Genomic DNA, 22,507 nt, shown 5'->3' with positions numbered 1-22,507 from the left:
CAATCAGTAGTTTCCAATGATATAAAACGCATTTTATCAGTAGTTTCCAGTCCTATTTTATCTATGTCCCAAGTATACGATAAACCCATGTATGCACGTCTCACTCCGACCTGTTCTACTGAAACAGATAATCTACATCTGCCAGCAGTGATGTTACATAACAAGAAAAAGATGACGGCAAGAATTAAAAAAAAAAGCTTCATACAAGAAGGTGCACATGCTGAATGCTGCGCACTGACAACTACTCTAGGGAGCCCGTTTATTATTGTTCGCTGAAAGCAACATGCACTACCACGTGCACGAAGCCTTAGCGGTGGTGTGAGCCGCCTACGTCAGCAAGGCTTTACCTTGTTCTGGATTAGTACATTAGGGAAAACCATGGGAGTGCAACGTGACATGACCTCGAGGCGGAACAGATATATTGGGGGCGGAGGGAGAATTGACGGCGCTAAAGAACTTTTGTTTACTCACCGCAGCCACAGCCGGTGGTCACGAGTACATCGTGATTTCCGTGATTGATTGTAAGGTCAGTTTTAGTACAAGGTCGGGATCAGATTTCTTCTTCATCTTAGATTACCCTATCAGACTGTAAGGAATACCAGTTAGAAATGCCTTCTAATTGAAAATTAATATTTATGAAAAGCTCTGGATCTCTTCTACCACCATACAGATACTCGGTGAACGTCATTCAACATCTTGGCCGGTTTTATTTACCCATCACCCACAAACAGATGTTGGGTAGCGTGCAGTTTCCTCCTTTCTCGAAATGATTATGATCACGTTATTGAGTGATCTTCTGTGACACCGTAGTCTCATGTAGTACGCTTGTCACTTTCTCATAAATACAAAATATTGGTGTTTTGATGCCCACGATGTCGCGTGTGGTGGTGTATCTACTGTACGTTTGTGTGAACACGTTCAGCTCGTACCTCTGTGGTATCCCTGATTTTTTTGTTTGCATTTTAACTCTGTCCCTCTTAATTCCTCCTAAAACTGTTGGAGAAAAGGCAGTGAATCCCAATTAGTAAATGATAATAGTAATAGACTTGGTTTACTACAGAAAAAGTATGCTAATTCATATTCTCTTATTCTGTCATGTTTTTTAAGTGAACAGCAATAATATTTTATGTCCCTGAGGATACGCGAAAGCTTTATAGGACCCCTAGCTTTGAGCACGAGCCCAACCATAAAATTAAAATTTGTTCTCAAACATTTATGTTGTTGCCCACCCACTCGCTTTGCAATAAAAATATTTAGGTCTCCCCAACTTCAGTCGTTAAATACTATTTTAATGTTCAGATGCTAATCTCTGCAACATTTTTTTAGAGAGATCTTTCAGTCACAATCTTCACAAAGAGCTAAGGCAAACGCAATGTATATGCTAACAATTTACTTGTAGCCATTTAACCAGAATGTTTTGAAGGCTGGAGAAAATTGAAGTACCTGGTTGAAGGAAACCGACTCAGTAACACTGATAACATGCAGAAACCTGAATGGGTAGTAACCAGTGGTTAGGGCTGAACTCCTGATGCTGGAGTTTTTTAGACAAAGCTATGACCACTGAGCCATTATGCTATTCAGGACCGGCCTTTGGTCAACTAGTGTCTTAGGCAAAAGGGCTACACGGTGCCCCCCCCTCCAGCCAGTGCCCCCATCCTGGTTTACCTACACCATCCAAATTACTGGAAAAGCACCCCTACTAGAGCTTGCCCTAGGTGGCTGCCTAGATGGCCTATGCCTAAGGCTGACTATGATGCTAGCTACTCAAGAGCTGTCTGCTGGCAGCTTATTAAAACTGCAAGTTCATAATGTTGGATGGAAGTAATTAAAAAATATGTAATTTCTAAGATGCTTGCGATGTCGGGCCTTATAACACCCATGGGTGGCGTGTTAATTACACGTCAACACACACCCTGTCAGGCATTTATTGCTTACATAATTTCTAAATATTTTATGGGAGGTTGCAGCTTTTTTCAGTACCACTTCTGATATCAATGCAACACAGGGGAAGCTCATCACTAAAACTTATCCTGATCCTTTCAGAAACTTAGAAAAAAGTATGCAGTCGAGAACAAAGGATATGCCAGACTATATCTTTGGTTCAAAACTAGACTAAGTAAGCCTTGAGAAAAGGTGTGGTGGGGGTGGGGGGGGGGGGGGGTACTGCTGAGTGTCTCAAATCACGTGATCACCATCTGGCTACTTATGTCGTTCTATATCTCAAACAGTTGTAACGTAGGGTACTTAACATTAAAATATAATAAAAATCTATTTGTAATTAGATTTCTAAAGATTTTATTTGGTGAGTTAAACAGTCTTGATTGCCTACCTGAAGATTAGTTCAGGAGTTAGCCAGTGGTTTGATCTCAGTTTTAAAAGCCTTGTTATAACAGGGGAGTGCATGTTAGTGATGCCATTCCAATCTCCGATTGCAGTCTTAAAACCTAACTAGTGAAGCACACCTTTGACTAGTGAGTACCCCTCCATACCAACACCATTCTCGCTATGTAGAAATGCAGTCCTGGTGCCAGCAGTTCTTCATGGCCTTTTAATTTTAATCTATGAATATTTCCAGTGTATCTACGGTGCATAGTGTTTGCTCATTATTACATCACCTACCCCTTGGATGAACAAACCTTCAAGTGCAGCTCTACTCTACCGCTAAACACACCTACTCTCTATGGGTGCATATTGTGTATCCTGCCAAATGCTTTCTTGTCTTTAGCACTACTGTATCGGAGTATATATATGACATCTGACATGTCACTTTTTCTTCCTTTGCCAACGTGTAAATGAATATCATAAGCACTGTAACACATAGCGCAGGGTATATGTTCTCTGTGTTGTGCTGGAAATATGATGCCTACATGCAGTTCATTTATTTGGTCTCTAATTTCTGACAATGTGGCTTTAGCTAGGGAACACTGTAACTTAACTGACACCCTTAACACCACAAATCAAATTCTGATTAGCACGGACAATGATATGCTTAATGGGACTGTACGCATTGGCCTCAGTAAAGCCTTTTACTCTGATCAGCGCTCCTTACTTTTTAATTAATTAACACTGTCAACTCTCAACTTATATTTCTTAGCTGAATGTACAGCTCCTTCAGAGATAAAGTAAGTAATTTCTCTTACCACCACCTTTGGGTAAGTCTACATGTACCTCCTGGTTTTGTCCTTGATAACTCCATAGGGTCAGATCGCTATCTGTGGTCCCACAGAATTGGTTAGTCACTTCTGTCCTAGGAAATGCCTATCAGTGAAACAGTAAAGATAGCCAAATTTCTAGTTCTGCCTGCAATTTATTTTTGCTCTGCTATGCCATTTAACTGAATAAAACTTCTCTGAAAACAATAAGTAAATTTTAAACACATTGTTCTGCAGGAGGGCGAATCATGATTGCATGAGAAAGCATTCATTTCACTGACAATGGGTTTTTGCAGACAATTTAAAATTAATTAATTTAAGTGGCATTCATACATATTGCCAACTGTCCCATCCCCAGAATATCTCCCCACCCTCACCATTTTCAAAAATGCCCGTTTACCAGTCTTGGAATATAGTGTTGCATTGGTCACAGCACTGTAGTAGATTAGAAGTAATATTAAGCAAAATCTGCAGCTTCACAGTCAAATCATGTCACCGTGAGCATAACTGTATCCCTTTGTCTAAAGCCAAATTGTTTCAATCGCACACAGAGTCATCTTAGCTTCATCCTTACCATATAGCATTTTTTTACTTAAATCACTGTCCCACCCTTTATAAATCTCACATATTCACTTGCTACCTAAAATTGTCTCTTCCTTGGTTCATTATTCACATTCCATTTTCTTAGTGCTATCAGTCATCTGATGACAAATCCTTTGCACTTATTTCACCTATCCATTCATTAGAATCTTTCACTAAAGCATTTTCATGCTGGAGACCCACTATACAGAAGCTATTTCATCAGGTCCTGCCAGCGCTCAATCATAATTTTAACAGCCACCTCACCACTACTATCTTTTGCAGTTGTCATAAAAATAAAACCTAACTAATGTCTGCAATACCACTCTCATCCATGATTTAACTATTTGCTAACATAGCTGTTGACAATAGTTATTCATTTGTTAGCTTAGGCCACTGCACAATGGAACATCTGAATGCCGTATAATTATCGTTTAATTGCTTTACATTTCTGTTTTTAATGCATTATGTTATGAGGGTGTAGTTGAAAATTAATCCCTGAATCCAGTCTATGAAATATAAATTTTTTTTCATACAGGAATGAGCAGCAAACACATGCTTTTGGTTATGAGACAGTTACATATATGCTGTATGATTTCCAAAAAGGTATTACGTGGCTAAAAGGGTATTTGGAGGAATTTCACTGTCTTGATTCAGAGATGTGGAAAACAATGGTGTACTGAAGACTTTACTGCATATGCCTGCTTATGGTTCTCAGCTAAGTATATCACATACATTTTTTTTTACCAAAAAAGGCTTACAGTTTTCAGTAGAAACTTGTATTGACTGAGATAATTATAAGAATGAGAGACTCAGAGGGACAAAAAATAGATCAACATTTATTATCTGGTACCTGTAGTGGCATGGTGGTGGCTGACCAACAAAGAGCCCTGTGTGGCATGTGGTCCCAGAAGAGATATTTGTCTCCCCACCTTAATCTTGCCCTGTGTATATATACCAAGTTGTATGCTTTTCCAGGTGGGCCTTCACTAATGATTTACATAAACCTCTTCCTATTTGTGTCTTTGTTACTTGAGCTGTGTATCTGAAAACTCAGTGAAAGTACAAATTTTATATAGCACAAGCTTGTCTCAATACTTCAACCATTTAATGGTCTTTGTTTTAATTATTCCTCATACAACCTTTTCTCCTTAAATGACTGCATAACCCTTGATTCGTGTACATACATCAGCTCATCCTCTGCAGTTTGGTACTCTTCTTCATATGCAATATTATAATGAATAATGTTGCCTGTCTGCAACAATGGGCAGGATTCACGAAGGCTTGCACGGAGTCTAAGAGTATTGTAAGACTCCATGCAGCCTTCGCAATCCAGGAACAGCCCAAAGTCAATGTAAGAGATCAGCTAAAATGTCTCTTACACGGAGTGGGCGTGAATAAGCTAATCACCTCACTTGCAGCCGAATAGGTTCATACTAGGCTATCTGTCCTAGGGCATTTATAAGCCTAGCCAGAATGTGTTTGGCTTTCGCCACCCATTTTAAATTTATTTTGCTATGCCCTTTTTCGAGGTTAGTATACTGTGCCTCTGTCTAACAGTGACACAGAAGTGATACCCGGGGTAAACCTACGATCTCCCATCCACTCATCAAGATTCCTCTTGAAGAGAGTCAATGAGGGACTCTGCCTAACCTGGACTGGGATTTTATTCCAGAGTGAAGGGAGCCTCTGGGTTATGAATCTGTCCCTCTAGCATGTCCTATTTATTTCAGTGCTGAGGTTCAAGTCTCTCGAGTCGTAGCTCGATGGGATTTGGATTTTCTGAGGTGCAGCATGTCCATTAATTCCGGGTTGGACAAGGCTTTATACATCAGGCACAGATCGCCTCTGAACAGGCGGTATGCCACTGAGTAAAGCTGGAGTTTCTTTAACCGGGCAGCATATGGCATCTGTTTGAGCCCTTTGATCCTCTTGGTGAGGTACTTTTGGGGTCTTTCCAGTTGCTGCAGGTGTCTGGTAAGGTACATCCCAAAAGGGCCTTGTACACAATTATGGGCCTGATGAGGGATGAGTAAAGAGGCACGATGACGTCCCCTGATCTAGATGTGAATCCCTTCATGATTAGGTGGGCTATATAAAATGTTTTTCTAACCACTTTGGCCACGTGGTTGTCAAATGAGAGATTGCTATCAACTTGGGTCCCCAGGTCCCTAATTACTTCTTCTGTACTTAATGGATTACCACCTATGTGGTAATTTGTGGGCACTGTTTTTGCCAAAGGGATGACTATACACTTTTGGCATTTAGCTTGAGGCCATGGCTCTGGCACCAGTTGTCTGTTTCTATGAGGCCCTTTTGGAGAATGCTTGTGTCGGCTGGAGAGTCGATTATGGCGCCCAGTTTGCAGTCATCTGCGAACTTGGTCAGCCACAGTCCTTCCGTGTTGGTCTGTACCTCTGAGAAATATATACCGAACAAGAGAGGTCCCAGGACTGAGCCTTGTGGGACACCACTTGTAACTGGTTTGGAGTCTGACATGGCTCCAGCAATTCTAACCATGTGGGTTCTGTCCTTGAGCCAGTTTGCAATCCATCTAGTGACATAGGGGTTTATATTTAAGCTGGTGAGCTTATCTATAATGCCAGTGGGGTATTGTATCGAAGGCTTTTGCGAGGTACAGGTAGGGTGTGTGGACCACCTTCCCGTCGTCAATGGCCTTGGTGTGTGTTTCAAAGAAATCAACCAGGTTTAAGAGGCAGGATCTGCCCTTAACAAAGCCGAACTGGGTAGGATCCAGTGTTTGTAGGTCCCCAATATCTTTATTTATGAGGTCCATGATGATCCTTTCCATAGCTTTGCAGACCAAGCTAGTCAGGCTTATGGGGCGATAGTTTCCAGGATCCGTTGAGGCACCACCTTTATGGAGAGGGACCACTGTTGCTGTCGCCACTCTTTGGGCACATATCCTGTAGTAAGGCTGAGATTGAACAGTAGTTTTATGTTTGGGTTTAGCTCTTCTTGGAGTTCATGTAGGACAGCCCGGACACCATCTGGTCCCATTGATGCTGTGTTTTTGCTTTGGAGAGGCGGCTCTTACCTGAGCATCTGAGATGTCAGGGGCAGCACTCTGCTGGGATAGATATTTGCCCTTTGGTGGGGGAGAGAAGTTTGCTGAACCTGTCAGCTAGGATGTTGGCAATGTCTGTGGGTTCGGTGTATTTTTTGTCATTCTGGACTAATTCTGAGCATATCTGGGAATTACCACCCAGGTTCCTGACATAACTAAAGAAAGCCTTGTGATTATCCTTAGTGTCCTGTGCAATTTTTCTCTCGAAGCTGGCCTTAGACAATTTTATGTGTGCCCGTAGTTTTTTGCTAATACTGATCAGTGATGCCTTCCCTTTTGGGATTTTGCTCTATCATTTAGTAGCTTCCTCCTTCTATTGTATAGTTTGTTTATGGCTGGGGTCCACTAGACAGGACGTCTGCCTTTGGAGGATTGGGTCTTGGTTTTATTTGGGATCGCATGATCCATGCATTCCTGAAGGTGTTCATAGAATGCATTTATAAAGGATTCTGCAGTCTGGGCCGTATTTTCCACAGGCCCGTGGGCTTTGAAGGATTCCACCTCAGTTTTGAGGAGTGTGATATTTGCTTTAGAGAAGTTTTTCACTGTGGTTTTCTGGGCAGGGGGTGGGGTCGGGATGTGAATATCCAGTGAGATTAGTTTATGGTCTGATCTTACCAGTGAGGGATACACATCTGGTCTGGAGCATAGAGTCCCCATGTTGGTGATGATCAGGTCCAGTATGTTTTCCCCTCTTGTGGGAGTGGTAACAAGTTGTTCCATAGCATTTGAGTTTATAAATTCTAGGAATCTTTGGGCTAGGGTGTTGGAGCTAGAGTAATGCTCCCAGTCTATGTTTGGGTAGTTGAAGTCGCCCAATATAATGGTGTTTGGAGAGACCTTCATATTTTCCAGTGTTCTCAGGAAGGCCGAGTGGGGTTCCTGGGTTTGGGAGGGTGGTCTGTAGCAGGCTATAAACTGGAAGGCAGTTTTACCCACTGTTAGTTGCACATGGATAGTCTCTGATGCTTCGTGCTTTGCCACCAACCTGGAGGTGTGGGTATCTTTGATGAATATCGATACTCCCCCTTCTTTTGTGGTTTGGTCCACGTTTTGGGGCCGAAAAGCATGGTATGAGGTATAACGTGGTAGTGCTGGGGTGCTCTCGGTAGCCCTGAACCAGGTTTCTGTTACTGCACAGATATCGATGTTCTCCATGCTAAGGAGAGTTTCGAGTGCGTGCATCTTGAGGTTTAGACGTCTGGCATTGAGTAGCATTACTCTTAGTTTCTTATCCCTTGTGATACCTATGGAGGTGGGTTTGTCTTTTGAGCCTTCCCTAAAAAAGGCACTATGGGGGTAGCAAGAGCCTTTGCCAATATCCGAAAGCCCAGGGGTGACAGGTGCAAGCTGTCCCTAGCGAAGCATCGTGGCTTGTCGAGCATATCATCCCAAGCTGACAGGCATTGGATGCCCTTTGAATGACACCAGTACTTAAGCCAGTTGTTGAAATTGATCATCTTGTCTTCATATTGTGGCATCATTCTTGGTGAGGGTAAGATGCTACTCAAGGTCAGGGTCATACCGGCCTGGGCTACATGCTCAGAGAGCTTCTTTATGTCTCTTTTCATGTAGTCCAGGGAGGTACGTCTCAGGTCATTCACACCAGCATGGATAATGAATGACTGAGTCATATTTGTACTTGCCTTGGAGTGACGTGAGTGCTTGTGTTATGTGGCGGATCCTAGCGCCCGACAGGCTGTTCACCGTGACCCTCTCCTTGTTCAGCCTGGTGAGCGGGACGTCAGTGTGCCTGACGATAGAGTCACCTATTACAAGTGTATCAGGTGTGTTGTTTAGTCTTAAGGGCTGTGACTGTTTGGCACACTAGCTTTGTGAGATATGTGTTGCACGTGTTTTGTTTTGGGGTAGTGGCTGCTTGGGTGTCTGCTTTGGAGGTCTCTGCTGCTTCGGCAGATCTTTATTTAGAGCCTCCGAGTATGTTTTGTGTGATTATGTGTTTGGTTTGCTGTCGTGGTAGGTCTATGTGAGACTGGAATTGTAGTGAGTGTGGTTTCCTTCTCCTCCTGACTGGTTATGCCAGTACTGAGTTGAGAGAGCTTAGCCTCCAGTTTGGCTATATGGTTGCATCTCTCACATGTGTTGGAATTTGTTGGGAGGAGGAGAGGGTTGTCTGTGTACATGAGGCAGTTGTAACATTGCCTCAAGATTCCCAGATTCACCAGCTGGACCGGAGAGGAGATTGACAACTGACCTTTGGACATGCTAGAAATATTGGGAATTCCTTAATAATTGAAAACCAGGGCCAGTGGGGAGTGAGGGTGTAGTGCTTGACTAATATAATTGCTTTAGTGAGCAAGTGCCAGGTAACTTAAGTGCAATGTGTTACAGGTAACTTAAATGCAAAAACGATAAACAGTAACTTTCTTTCAAGTGAAACAAGGAAATAAGTGCAGTAAGCAATGCAGATATTACTAGTGATCCACAGAAGCGCTGAGAAGCCGCGTATTAGGTGGAATTAGCATTCCAGGGAAATAACAAGCAAACAAACAACAAGCATATAAACAAAGCTAGATTCAGCAGGCCTGGATCTAGTCTATGCTACAGCAAACAAGATGTACCAATTTCAGTAAGATACAGTTCAAATATTCAGGCACTATAAACCTTTAACCAGAAATTCCCAGCTCAGAAGAGCAGAGTCCAGCCTCTTCTCCCATGAGAGTGCAGACCACAAACCTTCTTAATGTAAAATAACTGGCCTGAAGACCAAGTGCTTAAACCAGAACTAATACACTTTAAGAATAACAGACACTGGGCTCTCAATCAGCAGTTCCCAACTTAGAAGGATGAAAGCTACCTGTCCTGCCACCACAGTGCATGCCACAAACCTTCCTAATGTAAAACAACTGGTCTGAAGCCCAAGTGCTTAATCCAAAAGACTTAGAATGATAGCTACACTTTAATCAAGTTACTACCAAGCAGTAATAAATACAATTGAATACTTTAGAGAATGCCTGGATTAGTGCTCAAGTTACACAAACAAAGCTAGATCCAGCAGGCCCAAATCCAGTCTATGCCACAGCAAACAAGGTGCACCAACTTCAGTAAGAAGCAGTTCAGATATGCATGCACTATAAGCCTTCAACCAGAAATTCCCAGCTCAGAAGGGCAGAGTCCAGCCTCTCCTCCCACAAGAGTGCAGACCACGAACCCTCTTAATGTAAAATAACTGGCCTGAAAGCCCAAGTGCTTAAACCAGAATTAATATACTTTTAGAATAACAGACACTGAGCCCTCAATCATCAGTTCCCAACCTAGAAGGATGTAAGCTACCTGTTCTGCCACTACAGTGCAGACCTCAAACACTCTGAGTGCAAAACAACTGGTCCAAAGCCCAAGTGTTTAAACCAAAAGGCTTAGAATGAGTTACACCAAGCAGTAATAAATACAATTGAGTACTTTTAAGATGATGCAAAAGTAAAAAAAGTAGGTAGAAACACAAGTACAGTAAAAGCAGATGAATTTTTTTTTTTTTTCTGAACAAGTGCCGAGATCAAAGAAACAGATTTGAGTGCTGAAACTAGAAAACTGGCTAGTTATGAGGAAAAAAAAACTAAGCTAGAAGGCCTCCCTCCAACACAGAAGGGCTTGGGGGCTCAGAAGCCTACAAATAGTCTATACCACTTAACAGGAAAGGCAGGAAACAAGCTTAATTTTTTTTCTGTTTCCCTGATGCTCTCTTTGTACACAGTAGGAGTGCCTGAAATCAGAATATGATCTCTCTGCACTCAGTTGAGTGAGCAAATGAGATGGGCCCAGAAGGAGTATCCAAACACAAATTTACAAGAGGGGCGGGCAGTTGCAAGGCCACTAAGATTAACACCAAAACAAAGATTAACACCAAAACAAAAACAGTGAGGGTGGGTGGGACTAACTGAAAAGCAGAGTGAAGAGCAGAGTGAAAACTTCCAGTTCAGTTAATATTCCTTCCACACAGTTAAAATCATTTTAATTACTGTATTTTTGGGAAAAAAAGAGCAGATAAAGGTACTTAAATTCTCTTATACGTCCAGTTGAATATAGCAAGTTCTTAGCCGGCCAAAGCTGAGGTTTTTAAGCAGAAAATATTTCACACTGTACCACTTAAATAGGCAAGGACAGGAAATCAAAGAATGTGACTACCCCCACACCTGTAATTACTAGCAAATAACAAAATTCAGCAAACACTGACTAACTTCCAGTTCAGCTAATATTCCTTCCACACAGTTAAAATCAATTTAAATACTGTATTTTTTTAAATACCGTATTTTTTTGAATAGCATGCAAATGAGGTAGATTAGCGATCCAGGAAGCCCAAAGCAGCCCATGTAAGAGACGTTTTAGCTGCAGAAATGTACTCAGTTGACAACTGAGTATGTTTCTGCAAAAACCACAATGGAGCCATGTCAGCTCCAAATAAGGGTGCATATGTGTCAGGCAGCATGCCAATGGCCAAATATGTGGCCATTGGCAAGGTACCCCGATGCAAATAGGAGAAATAAATATATATAATATATTTAAACCCAAGCAGCCCAGCAAACGGGCTGCGCTATATAAAAACATAAAAATGAAGGTTATAAACCCACAAATGTGGGTTTTATGCAATACATGGATTTACAATGCAGGGACCAGCAGGCCAAAAACAACATTGCCACCGTGTAGTGGTTGCTAAGGGGGGAAGCTGAGTCTAAGACATGTAACTAAGCATTAGTAGGCAATCTGATGCAAATGAGTGTTAGGATACTGAATTCCACTGTCACATAGCAAATGAGCACATTCTGAGTAGTGTAAGAGTTACATAAGGGGGAGGAACAGAGTAGGAGATAGGTGACATCACAGGGGGGAATGGCAGAAAGAAATGCAGTTCATTGGAGGCCAGAGTTACATGACAGATGTCAGACACATATCATGGAAAGAGGAGTGCCACAACATAAGCATGGGAAAGTCAAGAAATGGAAGGTGTACACTGTTGCCTACACCAAAGTTTCTTGCTGCATGCGTGCACGCCATGAAGCGCGAGTAGGGCAGTGTGCGCGCGTGTAAGGCAGACTGAGCATGTGGGAATGTGTTGGTAGATGTTTACCACTGTTTGCGCTTGTGTGCGCGCGTGTAGGGCAGGCTGAGCATGTAGGAGGCTGTTGGCAGATTTGTAACACTGTTTGCGCGGGTGTGCATGCGTTTTAACCCGAATAAGCAGATTCTGAACCGTGTAAGCATGTGTGTGCGCATGTAAGCCACTGTGAGCGTGTTTCTGCTGGTATGCACGCTGCTCCCCCCTGAGGAAACAGAAAGGAAAAAAGAAGCAACAGAATTAGTAGGAAGCTAGCAGGGAATATTGCTGGAGCTAGCAGGTGAAAACAATTAGAAGCAGGCAATTACAAAGGCAGAATAGTAGCTCAGCCCAACACTTAAAACTCTGCAAACAGCAGTGCAAGATGTTTCTCACAAGAGACACTGCAAGACAGGATTAAGCTATTAGAAGTGAAAACTGAAAAAGCTGAACTCAGAGCAGAAATGTTAGGGGCTGCCATAGCTTTCATAATGAGACATAGGCGACTTGCTGAGGGTGGTGACAATGCAGATGGTGCCAGACAACCCACAGTGAGGAGACGGAGAAGCGTGTACAGGCCCAGGGTCACCTACCACGGGTTACATGAGCTGGAGATAGTAGAGCGCTATAGAGTGGACAGAGACCTCCTGCAGCAAATAGTGGAGCTGTGCAGGTCACGCCTCACAAACAGAACCAACAGAGGGGAACCCATCCCAGTGGAAACCAAAGTATGTGTTGGCCTAAGAATGCTAGCAACAGGTACCTTCCAGAGACCAACTGGTGATATGATGGGGATATCACAGGCATCAGCCTCCAGGGTACTGCACCAGTTCCTGGATGCCATGTCAGCACATGTTGGTGATCATGTATATTTCCCCAATGCCCGTGAGGTATTGGCCAGCAATATGCGTCTCTTCCAGCAAATAGCGGAATACCCTGAGGTAGTGGGTGCAATAGACTGCACGCACATACGCATCAAAGTACCAGCCGGTGAGCGGGGTAGGGCCTACATTAACCGCAAGGGCTTCCCCTCCATCAACTGCCAGATCGTGTGTGATGCCCAGGGCATAATAATGAAGGTGTGTGCTGGTTGCCCTGGAAGCTACCATGATTCCCACATCTGGCATTTGACGCAGCTGTACCAGACATTTGCCAATGGGGACATCCCACACGGACACCTAGTGGGGGATGCAGATTATGCACTGGAGCCGTGGCTGATGACACCCATCAGAAACGCACACACACCTGAACAGGAACGCCATAATGAGACACACGCACAAACACGTAATGTAATAGAGCGTGTGTTTGGGCTGCTCAAGTCACGATTCCGGTGTCTGGACACATCTGGTGGAGCCTTGCAGTACACACCAACTACATGTACCTAAATTGTCATGGTATGTGCTATGCTACATAATATGATCTTGCGAAAACAGCTGCAGCAGGACCAGCATAGGGCTGGCCCAAACAGCCCCCCACCATTGCAAAGGCCATCACAGGCAGAGCGTGACTCGGAGAAGGAACAACCTGAGCCTGCCCCAGTAGGCAGAAGGAGTCGTGCCCAGTATGCCCTGGCCTTGGCAAAGAGGCAACGCATAGCACATACACTGGCTCAGTAGGAACCCTGGGAATGATACCCCCTCTGACTCACTCAAATAATAGCAGGGATGCCTAAAATGACATGACCTGCTCACAAACATGTACAGGGAGTGTAATATGTGCATCCGACAGAGGCAGCCCTGCAGCAGCACCTGAGGCATGAATGCCATGTGTTAAGTAATGTAACACCATGTACTATATGCACACCTGAGGACCGTGACTAACATCCTACCGTCACCAAGCATCATGCCACAATATGACAATGAGATGATCAAGTGCAATAATTGGCTGAAGTATTGCAGTTAGTCAAAGGGGATCCAATGTGTGCCAGCCTGGGATGACATGCTGAGCATGACATGATGCTCCACCTGCTAGGACTGGCGTGCACCTATCAGTGCAGGCCGTATGGATACTGGCAAAGGCTGTTGTTACCCACAGTGTGCCCTGAATAGGTAAGGCTCAAAACACAAACCTACCTCCATAGGTATCAGAAGGGATAAGAACCTAGATGTAATGCTACCCAATGCCAAAAGTCTAAACAGCAAGATGCATGCAGTCTAAACTCACCCAGTATGGAGAATGTTGATATCTGTGCTGTAACAGAAAACTGGGTCAAGGCTCACAACAGCACCCTAACACTACCAGGTTACACCTCATACTGTGCTGTACAGCCTCAAAACATGGAACAAGCTACAAAAGGAGGGTGACTAGCAATAATTGTCAAGGATAACCACACACCCATGTTGGTACCACAACAAGAAGCAGCATGGACTAGCCATGGTCAAGTAACAGTGACTAAAACTGCCCCCCAGTTTATAGCCTGCTACAGACTACCGTCCCAACACCAGGAACTGCACCTGGCCTATGTTGGAATACATGAATATATCAAGCCCTCCAAACCACATTATATTGGGTGACTGAAAATACCCAGACATAGACTGGGAGCATTATACTAGCTCCAACACTGTAGGACAAAAGTTCATAGAATCCGTAAACCAAAATGCCCAGGAACAACGTACCACTCCCACAAGAGGGGTAAGCATACTGGATGTGATAATCAGCAACATGGGTACTGGATGGCAAGATGAGAAGTGTATTGCTCACTGGTAAGACCAGACCATAGAGTAATCACACTGGATGTACACATCCTGACCACAGTCTCTGGCCAGAAAACCACAGTGAAAAACGTGTGTAAAGCAAAATTTGCACTCCTCCAAACTGATGTGGAATCCATTAAAGGTCCTGTGCAGGTGCAAAATATGGGCCACACCTCAGAACCTGTTATACAGGCATTCCATGAACACTGCCAGGAATGCTTGGATTATGCTATCCTAAATTAAAACATGACACAATGCCATACACGCAGGCATCTGGCATGGTGGACACCAGCCATAACCAAACCATGCAAGAGAATGAGGAAGCTACTACATGATAGAGCAAACATAAAAAAACAAGTAATCACTGATCAGTAGTATGGCAATAAAATATGTCCACACATACAATCCACTAAGGCCAGCCACAACAAGTTGAATCTGTGAATATTGAGGCAATGTTACACCTGCCCCAAGTACACAGACAACCCCAAACTCCCCCTAACAAATACAAATATATGTGAGAGATGCAACCATCTATCCAAACTGGAGGCTGAGCTCCCTCAACTCAGTACTCCCAAAACTAGTCAGGAGGAGAAGGTAACCACACACACCACAAACCCAGTCCCACATAGACCTATCACAACTGCAAACCAAAGACATAAACACAGAAAAACATTCCCGGAGGCCCCAATTACAAACACACCACACCAACAGAGGCCTCCAAAGCAGACACCCAATCAAACAACCTCCAAACATAGCACATGCAACACATAGTACACAAAGCTGGTGTGCCAAACAGTCACAGACCAGAAGGAGAAACAACATGCCTGATACAGTTGTAATAGGTGACTCCATAGTGAGACACGCTGCTGTCCCGCACACCAGACTGAACAAGGGAAAGGGTACAGTAAGCTGCCTGTAGGCTGCTACAATACGCCACATAACACAAGTATGCAGGTCACCCCAAAGCAAGTAGAAATATGATGCAGTCATAGTCCATGCTGGTGTGAATGTCCTGAGATGTACCTCCCCAGACTACATGAAAAGAGACATAGACGAGCTCCCCGATTATGTAGTCCAGGCTGGTATGACACTGACCGTTTGCAGCATCCTACCCTCACCAAGAATGATGCCACAGTACAAACACAGAATGATCAGTTATAACAAGTGGCACAATTACTGGTGTCATTCCAAGGGGATCCAATGTCTGTCTGCTTGGGATGTCATGGGGTGTCTGGATATTGGATAAGGTTTTTGCCACCTCCATAGAGCCTTCCGTAGGCAAGACTGAAAAGACTAACCCACCACCCTACAAAACATAAGTGGAAAGAAACATAAGGGTAATGCTGACCAATGCCAGATGTGTAAACCTCAATATGCATGCTCCAGAGGCCATCCCCAGTATGGAGAACATCGATGTCTGTGCAGTGACAGAATCCTGCTGCAAGCCTCCTGACAGCACACCAGCACTACCAGGTTATACCACATATCATGCGTTATGGCCCCAAAACCTGGAACAAAACATAAAAGGAGGGGGAGTATCCATATTCAGCACAGACACCCATACGTCCAGGTAACTGACAATGCACAAGGCATTGGAGTCCACCCATGTGCAACTAACTGTAGGCAAGACTGCTGTACAGTCTGTAGCATGCTACATACCACACTCTCACACACAGGAACCCCACCCAGCCGTCCTGAAGACACTGGACAGTATGAATGTCCCACCAAATACCAAGCAAGGTACTCACAAATTACCACATAGGTGGTAAACCATTATGTATGGAAGGAGTAATCAGGGACCTAGCGGCACAAGTGGACAGTAACCTGTTATGTGACAGTCACATTGCCAATGTGGCTAGGAAGACTGTCTATATTGGACACCGTATCATGAAAGGATTCACATCTACGTCAACAGAGGTCATTGTGCCCCTGTACTGTTCTCTTATCAGACCCATAATCTAGTACAATGCCTCATTTGGGATGTACCTTACCTGACACCTGCAGCAGTTAGAAAGACCTCAAAGGTACCTCACCAAGAGGATAAAGGGTCTCAAATATATGTCATATGCTGCCTGGATGTAGACACCCCAGCTGAATGCAGTCACATACTGCCTACACAGAGGCATTGTATGTCTGTTGTACAAGGCCATGTCCAACACAGGAGTAATGGACATGCTCCACCCCAGAAAACTCAAAGCCATCAGAGCTGTGAGAGATGTCAACCTCAACACATAATGAAATAGGATGTGCTGGAGGGACAGATACATAACCCAGAGGCTCCTCACACCCTGGAACAGAATCCCACTCCATGTTAGGCAGAGCCCCTCACTGACACTCTTCAACAGGAATCTTGCCAAGTGGATGGATGATCGTAGAGTTACACTGGGGGTCTTCACTGTGTCACGTCCAGACAGAGGCACAGCAAAGCAAATCATAAATGGCCATAATATTCACATAGCAAGGGGTGGCGAAAGCCACACACACTCTGGCTAGTCTTACAAATGCCCTAGGGTGGATAGCCTAGTATGAACCTATGAAGATACAAATTGTACAGGACACTAAAGATAATCCCAAGGCTTCCACAACTGATGGTAGGAACCGTGTTGGGAATTCACAGATATGCTCTGAATCACACAAATATTACAAACAACATACCAAACACACACACACATATATTGCCAACATACATCCTGACAGGTGCAGTGCAAACCCCCCCCGCGCCTTACAGAATGCAAAATATCTATCCCAGCAGACTGCTGGCCCCCTGACATTGCAGATGCTGAGGTAACAGCCAGCATCTACAAAGCAAAAAACACAGCAGCAATGGTATGAATGTCAGCCTTACCAAAGGATATGTACCCAAAGAGCAGTGTACAACAACAGTGGTCCTTCTCAACAAAGGTGTTGCCTGAATGGATACTGAAAACTACCACCCCAGAATCCTGAGAAGCTCGGTCTGCACAGCTATGGAAAGGATCAGCATGTACTGCAGACATAAAGATTTTGGGGACCTACTGACACCGGACCCTACCCAGTGTGGCTTTCTTAAGTGCAGATCCTGCCCCTAAACATGTTTGACTCATTTGAAACAGTCATTAAGGTAATTGATGAGGGCAATGTGGTCCACACAGCGTAGCTGGACCTTGCAAAGGCTTCTATACAATACCCTACATGTTCATTATAGATATGCTCACCAGCTTAAATATAAACCCCTATGTCAGTAGAGGGGTTGCAAGCCAGACCAAGGACAGAACTGACATGGTCAGACATGCTGCAGCCATGTCAGACTACAAACCAGATATAACTGGCATCCCACAAGGCTTGGTCCTGGGACCTCCCTCGTTTGGTATGTATGTCCCATAGGTACAGGCCAACATGGAAGGACTGTGTCTGAACATGTTTGCAGAGGACTACAAACTGCCCACCATATCTGACCCTCCAGCTGACAAAAGCATCCCACAAAAGGACCACATAGAAACAGACAACTGGTGCCATAGCCATGTCAGCAAGCTAATTGCAGAAAAGTGTATAGTCAACCCCCGTGGATATACAGTAAGTGCCCAACAATTACCACATAGGTGTTAACCCATTACGTACTTAACATGTAATGAGAGACCTGGGGACACAAGGTGATAGATATCCTGCATTGGACAAACGTGGCTGTAGTGTTTGCAGAAACATGCCATATACCCACCTAATCATGAAGGTTGTCAGATCTAGATAAGGGGAGGTCATTGTGGCTCTGCAGTCATCCTTCATCAGCGTTACAATTGACTAAATAGCCCCTGTGGGATGTACCTCAGCAGACACCTCCATCAACTGTAAAGTCCCCAACGGTACCTCACCAGGAGTATCAAAGAGCTTGCACAGATGCCATGTGTTGCCTGATTAAACAAACTGCAGCTACACACACTGCCATACTGCCCACCCAGAGGCAAGCTCTGCCTGATGTATAAAGCCATGTCCAAGCTGGAATCAATAAACATGCTGCACCTTGTACAATCTGAATGGCAGTGAGCTATGCACATGACAGACCTGAACCCCAGCACCGACATACATAGGACAAGCTGTACTGCATGATCCATAACACAGAAGCCACCCCCACTGATGAGTAAACTCCCAGTACAGGCTATCCATAGAGTCATCCATCAATCCTCCTCAAGAGGAATCTTGATGAGTGGATGGGAGATGGTAGGTTTACCCTGGGTATCACTGTTATGTCACAGCTAGACAGAGGCACAGTATACTAACCATGACATATGTCATGGCAAACTCCACTTACAATGTGTGTCGAAGGACAAACACACTCTCCGACTAGCATTAGAAATGGCCTAGGGCACATAGCTAGTGTTTGCAAATGTACACTTATGTTGTGGAATACACTACCAATGTTGGACGAGCCTGGTTTTAGTAGTTCATATCTGAACATAATGCAACATGGTCAGATGTGCACAACTGGCCCCTAACCAGGCTGTTGTGCTCACTATGGAAATGTAAAGTAGTGATAGGACTAAAGCCCAGGATACTGTCCACCACAGTCAAAGTACTGAACCAGTACACTATACGGCACTACAGTGTTAGGTCAGTATGAAAGGATGTTGACAACTGTATGCAAAGTATCCCATGCAAATCCTGCAGGCACAGTACAATCCCTGTTGTGTTCACACACAAAGCAGTCAGACAGTAACTACACAACATGACACACAACACACAACCATAAACGGGAGATATTTGTTGAAGTTCACACTCATCCACAAATGTGGTGGGCTGCAGAGTTCAACATATGGAAAGCTCACACTGGGCATGCTCACACACTTTGATAAATGAGACATATGTCAGACAACATGCCATGGGAAGGCTGAACTGGGCATGCTCACACACTTAGGCCAAATCTCAGTTTAGCAGTTGGCCACACATATCTGGTATTTGTAATGTTATTCCAGGAACCAACCACATTACAGCAATATGCCCAGTGCACACAGTTAAATTACTACAGAGACATACGTGATATAGTGGATCCCTCCCATATGCAAACATCTTCCACAGATACACAAGTTGTTCATACAAACAGGGAATGCTATGGCAATAAAGACCTGCAAACAGTCTATCAGCAACAAATAATGTGCATTTGACAATTAAACATATGGGTGTAGAGGTCAACACTAGGCTGTTTGCCCTAGGGAATGACAGCTTAGCCAGAGTGTGCTTGGCGTCTGCCTCCCCACAGGATGCACATTGCCCTTTCTAAACACTGATGATGTCAGCACCCTATAAGTACAGCAGGAGAAGGAAAACCTCCCCGTAGTGTGAATAGTGCGCTCTGCTAATGCGTTCATCTTGAGTGTCATAACATAGGTAGGGGTTTGAATCCTGCAAATACTTAGTGTGTGAGTGGGGTTGGTGTGTGTGCAAGTCTGTGTGAGGGAAATGTCCCTTTTGGCAACTGGGAAAACACACTACAGGATGCACATTCCCCTTTCTAAACACTGATGATGTCAGCACCCTGTAAGTACAGCAGGAGAAGGAAAACCTCCCAGTAATGCGATTAGCGCGCTCTGCAAATGCGTCCATCTCGAGTGTCATAACATAGTTAGGTAGGGGTTTGAATCCTGCAAAATGGCTAGGCCCATCTCGAGTGTCATAACATAGTTAGGTAGGGGTTTGAATCCTGCAAATGCTCAGTGGGTGTGTGTGAGTAGGGTTGATGTGTGTGCAAGTCTGTATAAGGGAAATGTCTCTTTTGGCAACTAGGAAAACACACTACAGGATGCACATTCCCCTTTCTAAACACTGATGATGTCAGCACCCTATAAGTACAGCAGGAGAAGGGAAGCCTCCCAGTAATGTGAATAGTGTGCTCTGCTAATGCGTCCGTCTCAAGTGTCATAACATAGTTAGGTAGCGGTTTGAATCCTGCAAATGGCTACTGTGTGTGTTTGGATGAGGGGGGTTAGTGTGTGTACAATTTTGTGTGAGGGAAATGTCCCTTTTGGCAACTAGGAGAACACACTACAGGATGCACATTCCCCTTTCTAAACACTGATGATGTCAGCACCCTATAAGTACAGCAGGAGAAGAGCAGCCTTCCAGTAATGCGAATAGCGCGCTCTGCTAATGCGTCCGTCTCAAGTGTCATAACATAGTTAAGTAGTGGTTTGAATCCTGCAAGTGTGTGTGTGTTTGGATGAGGGGGGTTAGTGTGTGTGCAATTTTGTGTGAGGGAAATGTCCCTTTTGGCAACTAGGAGAACACACTACAGGATGCACATTCCCCTTTCTAAACACTGATGATGTCAGCACCCTATAAGTACAGCAGGAGAAGGTATGTGGCATGGACAATGGCCGAGTCATATGTGTCCATGCCTCTGACTGACCTGTATGCTTGTGTTATGTGGAGGACCATAGTGCCCCACGGGCATATCACTGTGACCTTCACCTTGTCCAGCCTGGTGAGCGTGACCTCACTGTACCGGACAATAAAGGTACCTAACACAACTGTGGCAGGTGTGTTGTCTAGCCGTACAGGCTGTGACTGTTTGGCACACCGGATTTGTGTGCTATGTGTTATGCGTGATGTGTTCAGGCATAACGTATGCCTGTGTGCCAGCTGCAGAGGTGTCTGCCGCTCATGCAGGATGCTATTCGTATGCTCCACGAATGGCCCAGTGTGTTCACGTGCTTGTATTGCTGTCAGTGTAGGTCTACATCAGACTGGTATTGTAGTCACTGTAGTATTCCATGCCACCTGACAGGTTATGCCAGTACTGGGTTCAGAGTGCTTAGTCCCCAGTTTGGCTATGTGGTTCCATCTCCTACATGTGTTGTACGTCCATGTGTAGGGGAGAGGGTTGACTGTGTACATGTGGCAGCTGTGACATTGCCACATGACCCACATATTCCACAACTGTACCATAGAGGTGACTGACAACTGACCTTTGCACATGCTACCATAGTATTGTGATTGCCATGGTGATTAACAGCACATAGGGCCAATGGGGAACAAGGTACATAGGTTCATAGGTTCATACTAGGCTATCTGTCCTAGGGCATTTATGAACCTAGCCAGAATGTGTTTGGCTGTCGCCATCCATTGTAAATATATCTTGCCATGCCCTTTTCCGAGGTTAGTATACTGTGCCTCTGTCTAACAGTGACACAGAAGTGATACCCGGGGTACACCTACAATGTCCCATCCACTCATCAAGCTTCCTCTTGAAGAGAGTCAATGAGGGACTCTGCCTAACCTGGACTGGGATTTTATTCCAGAGTGAAGTGAGCCTCTGGGTTATGAATCTGTCCCTCCAGCATGTCCTATTTATTTCAGTGCTGAGGTTCAAGTCTCTCAAGCGTGTAGCCTGATGGGATTTGGATATTCTCAGGTGCAGCATGCCCATTAATTCCGGGTTTGACATGGCTTTATACATCAGGCACAGATCGCCTCTGAACAGGCCGTATGCCACTGAGTAGAGCTGGGGTTTCTTTAACCGGTCAGCATATGGCATCTGTTTGAGCCCTTTGATCCTCTTGGTGAGGTACTTGTGGGGTCTTTCCAGTTGCTGCAGGTGTCTGGCAAGGTACATCCCAACAGGGGAATAGTACTCAATTATGGGCCTGATGAGGGATGAGTAAAGAGGCATGACTCCCCTGATCTAGATGTGAATCCCTTCATGATGGGGTGGGCTATATAAAATGTCTTTCTAACCACTTTGGCCACGTGGTTGTCAAATGAGAAATTGCTATCAACTTGGGTCCCCAGGTCCCTAATTACTTCTTCTGTACTTAATGGATTACCACCTATGTGGTACTTTGTGGGCACTTTGTTTTTGCCAAAGGGGATGACTATACACTTTCTTGCATTCAGCTTGAGGCCATGGCTCTGGCACAAGTTGTCTGTTTCTATGAGGCCCTTTGGAGGATGCTTGTGTCGGCTGGAGAGTCGATTATGG

At 44.5% G+C, this 22,507-nt stretch overlaps 1 long non-coding RNA gene across 2 annotated transcripts in view; it reads left to right on the top strand.

Moving 5' to 3' along the window:
* The first annotated feature begins 257 nt into the window (after positions 1–257).
* Positions 258–22,507, top strand: part of LOC122807078 — a 276,583-nt gene continuing 254,333 nt past the window's right edge. For both annotated transcript variants that reach the window (XR_006365593.1, XR_006365592.1), the window contains exon 1: positions 258–526. This is a non-coding gene — a long non-coding RNA (uncharacterized LOC122807078). The remainder of the gene's footprint in view (positions 527–22,507) is intronic.

This window comes from Protopterus annectens, chromosome 7.part0 (assembly GCF_019279795.1).
Source record: "Protopterus annectens isolate FY-2018-M chromosome 7.part0, PAN1.0, whole genome shotgun sequence".
Taxonomy (NCBI): domain Eukaryota; kingdom Metazoa; phylum Chordata; order Ceratodontiformes; family Protopteridae; genus Protopterus; species Protopterus annectens.
Note: the sequence above shows the minus strand (reverse complement) of the source record. Positions and strands in the feature narration are given on the sequence as shown.